Source organism: Papaver somniferum, chromosome 6 (genome assembly GCF_003573695.1).
Source record: "Papaver somniferum cultivar HN1 chromosome 6, ASM357369v1, whole genome shotgun sequence".
Classification (NCBI taxonomy): Eukaryota; Viridiplantae; Streptophyta; class Magnoliopsida; order Ranunculales; family Papaveraceae; genus Papaver; species Papaver somniferum.
The window spans coordinates 160178381-160185182 of NC_039363.1; the positions used below are offsets into that span (position 1 = coordinate 160178381).

The 6802-nt window shown below is 34.8% G+C and overlaps 1 long non-coding RNA gene across 1 annotated transcript; it reads left to right on the plus strand.

Annotated features, from left to right (window-relative positions):
- The first annotated feature begins 1335 nt into the window (after window positions 1-1335).
- LOC113286346 lies at window positions 1336-2781 on the plus strand. The gene is made up of 4 exons (XR_003329243.1): window positions 1336-1710; window positions 1961-2012; window positions 2159-2196; window positions 2312-2781. It is a non-coding gene; the product is annotated as an uncharacterized LOC113286346 (long non-coding RNA).
- Window positions 2782-6802: the final 4021 nt, after the last annotated feature.

Consider the following 6802-nt stretch of genomic DNA (forward strand, 5'->3'; position numbering starts at 1 on the left):
GCAATCTTTGTGCATTTTGAAGAAACGGCTTATACGGACTAGGCCATTACCATTATTGCTAGGCCACGGCCTTGCAAACGAGTTGGCTTAAGTTGCGGTCCATTCGAGGATGAACTAAGGTATGTGCTTGATCCTTTTATAGTAGGCAAGGGTATGTAGGCAGCCGCAACGAGTTGCAACATTGCCGGTCCAGCACTTTGTTGTTCATATCATCTAATTTCGAGGTGATTGCGGCATACTGTCCTGTCATATCATATGGCTCGGTATCTCGACGCAAGAAATGATTCTGGCAAAACTTGATGAGGCAATTTGCATTCCATCCATTGGTTGCTCATATTTCCTATCAAGGCATTCGACTTAGGCATGTACCAATGACGCATTGGGCATGGCCCCAAAAGTAAGCTACATCAACATGCAAGTTAGCGAAGCTTGCATAAGCCTAATGAGAGTACGGCATGAGCCTGATTGATGCACCCTTGGCACGAGAAAGAAAAGAGTATGCTTTCACCAATGCCTAAGCTAAGTGAAGAGGGGGTATTATGCCTGCAGTGGCCTATGTGTAAGGTCAAGGCATGTCTTATGCCTAGACAATACTCGGCAGTATGACGGTTACTCAGCTAGATAGGAAATTCAGTTGTTGAGGCAAAGATTTAAACCCTTCGCAGAACAAGGGTAAGTTGGAAAGGTGTGGAGGCTAAGTTAGCTGCATCATGCTCCACGAACATGCTTGCAAGGGGAGATGAACGTGCATATGCCTAGCTTTAAGTCCCAGTAAGTAGTATCATCATGGCGCATCAGGGAAGTTAAGGCCTACATGCCTAGGCACGCTAGGCATAATTTTCCGGTCCGTCATAGTTGTAGTATAAGCTGAATAATGATTGATATGAAAAACGTGAAATGGTTGTGTAACTGACAAGCTTATTCAAAAAACCAAAAGTGTTAGGTATGTTCTTGTTAGTACCTAAAAATTACTTATAGGCAAAACAAAATCACCGTTGTGTACTTTATTTTTAGGTTCGAAAATCAAAATCGAACAGGACAAGCCTACACTAGTGAAAAATGAGCTATTTGAGACATAATGAAACAACACAAACTAAATATCGTTGTATAACTAAACACGAAAAGCGTCATTGACTAAAATCAAAGTGCCTTTGTGTAAGGACTTTCGTTGACTTAGACAACGATACTTACTCACTGGGTCGTTGACTTAAGTCAAGATGTCGTGGTGTCGGGAGCTTATTTGACTCATACCGAATAGAATTGTTCCTATGATAAGTATATTTGACTATGGTTAAGATTCATTCTTCTTATTGATGGACGGATGGAGATGAAGACACAATATTCTCATTTTACTACTAGATAGACTAGATTCCTAGAAGTAATAAAAACCTTATCACTTTCCTTTTTCTTTTTCCCTTTCTCTTTCTCTCCGGTTTTATTTCTCCCTCTCTTTCTATCCTCTTCTGCTAATCCTAGATCTTCTGAAATAAAACGAAATCTACTAGTAAAAACTCACAAACTATCTCCTCTAAACACGTATTTCATAAATCAAAGTCCATCTTTCAGAAATCAAACCCAATCTTCATTAAACCAAAATTCATTTGCAACCCTAGATATTTGATTTTCTCCTTCATAAACTCTAGCAAACTAAACTATTCTCTCTATTCTCTATAGTTGAGTTCTGTCCAACCCAAGGAGATTACAGATTCAGTGAGTAAAAACTCTAATTCATTTTATTTCTATGGATTTTGTGAGTCCAACTTTTTTTTTATTGTTGTAGAATAAAATTTCCTTGAAAATATGCAATTTTTATGTTTCTTAATTTGATATCATGGAATTTTAATTCATGGGTATGTTTCAGTTTCGTTGTTTGAGTTTTGAGGTTTATTACTATATAATCACATGTGGTTGTGTTCGTTTTGCTTCAGTGATTAATTTGATTTTGGCTTTTACATTTTAGGAGACTAAGCAGACCCATCCCTTATTGGATCCGTATGGAACTGATAAATCAGGTTGTTTTTTTATTTCTCATTCAATCTTATTTTTCAGTCCGATCTGTTCACCTTTATACTTCTTCTTTTCCTTGGAGAGATTGATAACACCATACTATGTCAAGATTAGATCCTAAATTAATTTTGGATTTGTCTTTGTTTTTCAGCAGCTTATTATATCTATGCATCAACATCTCTAGAGATGGTAAGTATTCTTTCTGTTACCTAATTGGGTTTCATGTAGTTTTTGTCTTTTGACTTATTCACTAAGAGATGTTGGAGAGTTATGTCTAATGGTGTCCATGGTTTTGCATATACAGGAAACAAAGATGGAAAGAATATTTTTCGTGGGGGTGTGAAGTGATCATCCCTTCATAACTCCAAATTTCGTGGCCCTTGTTGATAACCCAAATTTGTCATAACTCTTATGCTGCCTTGTCCAGTTTGTTGCCAAAACCCGGGTCAGCAAGACATATTGTTTTTCACTTCGTCGATTCTTGAGGCATATCATACATAGTAAATCCTCATTTTGGATACAGGAACCGACCAACTGGTGTTCCTCTGAACCTTACAAATATTGTTCGGCTGAGAAAAAAATTGGGTTTGCATGTAGACTTGTTTGTCCGTAAGATTTAGAAGCATTCAGAGGGATTTAAAGCAACTGATATGATTGTACCTAACCATTTCTAGTTCGCAGATGGACAGGAAAATCTTTATTCGGGACTCTTACGCCAGACATAATTGTCCTCACAATCTTGTATAGACCAAGTCAAAACCACTATTTTTTCGATGTCGCAAAAAAATTCGTAACAGTAGTAACCTATTGCTAAGTTTCAATTTCGCAACTGTTATGAAATGTTGCGACCATCTAATTTCGAAATTGGTTAAAATATTTGCGACTTTTTGACGTTGCAACAGTTGGAAACTGTTGCAACTGAGAATTTGCAAAGGCAATATAGCCATTGCGAAAAATTGCAACATCAACTTTCATAACAGAGCAGAACTATTGCGACACCATTTGCAATTGCCAGTTACAGTTGCTAATCACTAAATTTGGTTTAGTGACTACAACTGACCAAATGAACACCTCTTTCCTGTGAAACGCCGAACTTCCCAACCTTATAATAAATAAGTTACCTCTAAAGACATGGCTCAATGCACCTTTAATATACTCAGAAAGTAGTTTCATAGCTCGTTAGGAAAGCATCAGTTTAAAAAAAAAAATTGTATAGACCCATCCTCCCTACAACATAAAGAACAAATAGTGTTCACTATATTCGCCCATGTACCTGTCAACATGCATCTAGTATGAATAAAATCATGGATAATATACCAAGCAATAAATAAAAGTTAAGGTGAAATCTGTTTCACATTTAGAACCCCTACATACTCCCAGTTGGACTGCTGCTTAGCCAAAATCTCATAAAGATTACTTGTCTTGAAATTACCATCCAAGGAATTATCCTCAGATTCCTGCAACACTACTGAATTGAGAATATTTCTCAACTCCAACACGTCTATCCTCTCTGTAGGATAATTAAGTCCCTTTTGAAATTCATATTCCAAGATATCCCCACCACTTGGAAAACACTATTATTCTTCTAACAAGCTCTATTTATACAATCTTTAAAATTTAGATTCAAAGTTATCTTACTACACCACCGATCATTCCAGAAACATGTTTCTGACCCACTTAGCATCTTTAACTCAACAAAATTTTATAGCTCAGCACTTGTCGATAATATAACTTGCCAAAAACTCCAATCAATAGATGTTTTAGGTACATCTAGGACCAAAAAGCTTGAATCTGCACCACTTTTTTTACTCACCATTTTTCTTCAATATGTATTTTATTCGCATATCTCTAGATCTACTTAGCCATGTAATATTTACTGACTAACCTTAAGTTTCTTATACCCATATCTCCTTGTGATTTCGGATGACAGACATTCTTCCATGCCACCCAACTCAAAAAAATAATAAAAGTACAGACTAAGATCAGAATAAGAAGAAATCAAGAAAGGAAATAGATAAGACATTAATCAGTAAAATATATACAATTGAAAAGGAACAAAACGTCCGTAAAAACAATAATTGATATGCATGAACTTTAAGTTTAACACTTAAACTTTCGACATGATGTTAATGTCTATGTTAATTAAACATGGCTACTATTAAGTTACATGCATTTTAAAAGTTATGAAATAAATTAGCATGATGTACATGTTCATGTTAATAAAATATTAAACAATAACTTATATAGTTAATTATTTTAGTTAACTAATTTTATTTATATAATGTAAGATGGAATGGTCAACATTAATGCAATCTTTTCGGCGGGATTCTTTTTATACATATTTGCACTGATCGTGTTGAAGTATAATTTTTATGAAAAGAAAATATGTTCCTGTATTTCGCGCTTCAAATTGTATTAAGCAAAACAAAGAGGTACATACGTTCCCCACCTATGCAAGTGTTACCTGAGGTGAAAAATATTGTCAAAGTTTCAATGAAAGAAAGGGGACAATGAATAAAATCATTACCAGATAAAAAAAATCAACAAACATATAACAATGAACTATGGAGCCATGTGTATGTATACATGAATAAAAACTGGATGTTCATGCGGAAAAAGAAAAGTACCAGTAATACAAAAAGAATAAGAAAGAATACTCAGGCCGTAAAGGGTACATCGCACGATCCACATGCTTCTATGAATATATATACCTCGTGCATCACAACCACCTAAAATATAGGTATATATGGAAGGGAAATATAACACTTCTAGGTATTCTCAACCTATTATGCAAAACTTTAGTAAAAGTAAAACATGTCGAGAAATAGTAGATTCCCATGTTGGATGTTTTTTAAATGCCTATGGTATTCCTTTCCTCGGGGCATTTAATACACTTGCAAATTTCGGAAAATATTATACAGTTTCGACTTCTTATAAGTTATTGAATCCCATATTTGATCGCAGTCGTATGCGTCAAAAATAATTCACTTTCTCACTCTATAAAATATTAATGAAGTATAAGATAAGAAAGAGTTCGTTTCCACGGAGAAGCAATTGTTGTTATGCAGTTTTCATATCCTTAAGTAACCAAGGAGGGAATTTGTTTATCAATGCAATAAAAATAATTGAAAGCAAAGTAATAATAATAGTAATCAATAAGAGGAAGATATTGGTCAAGGGGTTGTATCATTCACAAACATGTATTTTCATCCACGAATAGAACTGATAATTTAATCTCTCTCACTAGTGGAAAACGGGGTTTCTATGACTCACATCCGAGACCCTCATTGACCGTAGTTGCACCGTTGACTGAATATAGCGGTCTCTGATATAATAAAAATACGGAAAAATTCAGAGATGATTAATAGCCGTCTCTGAATTATTACTATTTAGCCCTAAATCTGCTGCGGATCCCGCGACCCATAAAAACCGATTGAGATGTGATATTATTTTATTATTTTACCGAGCATATAAATACCTCTTTCTCTCTCCCAATTTCTAATCTCACTTTCTCTTTCCTCTTCTTCTGTTTTCTCGGCCTCTTATCCATCTTCTCCATCCACTTCATCCACCAAACTGAAACCCAGAAGAAAATCAATTAAATCTCTCTCGATCTCTTCCATCTTCTTCATCCACCTAATCTAAACTGAAAAGAAAACCTAGAAAATATCAATTAAATCATCTGCTCTCTCGGTCTCTTATCCATCTTCTTCATCGACCAAATCGAAACTTACAAAAACCCAGAAGAAATCAATTAAATCATTGCTCTTAAACCCAGGGTTTGTTTCTATAAATTAAAAGAAACACCTATTTTCCAGTTTCATTAAATCATTGAATTTGTTTCTATAAATTTCTTCTGGTAATTAGGGTTTACTGTTTGATTTTTCTTCAATTTTTTTCTTGTTACTTTTGTTTGTTCATAAGGTTATTTTTTCTTGTTCCTTTCATGCAGGGTATTCTCGTGATTTAATACAAGGTCTCTTCTTTTTATTGATAGCCATTTAGGCATTTTTCTTATTTAGTCTCAACAATTTTCGATTTATTTTGGTTTGATGAATCAAGGTTCGATTATCAACTCTACTTGTTTTGCTAATCTAGGATTTGTGTTTTTGCTATAATCTCATAAGATCTAGTTGTTAGGATCTTTGTTGGATTCAAGATCTAGTTGAAGTATTCATTTTCCCTCAATTTTATACACAAAAAATTGGTAAAAGATTTTATTTTATTTTTGATTTTTTTTCCTTTAATGTCCATTGAGTGTTTGGAGTTATGGGTCTGATATTGGATTCCTAACAAGGAGGGATTATTCCAAATTGTTTTTATCTCACTGATTGGATGTCCCCTGTTTAGTTGTTTTTCATTGATCTCTAGATTGTTTGAATTTTGATGAGCACTTTTGTTTTCCCTTGATCGCAGTTGGTAAGTCTTTGTGCCATGGGAAGAAATTGAAACTAGATTTTTTAGAGAAGTTGTTGGATCACTTTCCGGATCTGTTAATTGGTTTCTGGAATATCAATATCTGCAATGGGGACTCCACTTTCCTCGTGTTGCTGGAATTGCTGGAATGTTCAAGCATGCTTCACAACACGTCGCTCTATCTTGAGGAAATGCAGAGAGAGTCTCTACACAGGAAGGTTAAACTTTTAAACTATCTCCCTTATGTATTAGTCTTGATCAGTTTGCTTACATGTATGCCATTTCATTTTACTGTTGAGTTGCATTTACAAAGATCAAGAGTTTGAGGAATCCAATGAAGCCTTGCGTGTGAGTTGAAGGAAAGAATATCCATTCCGGG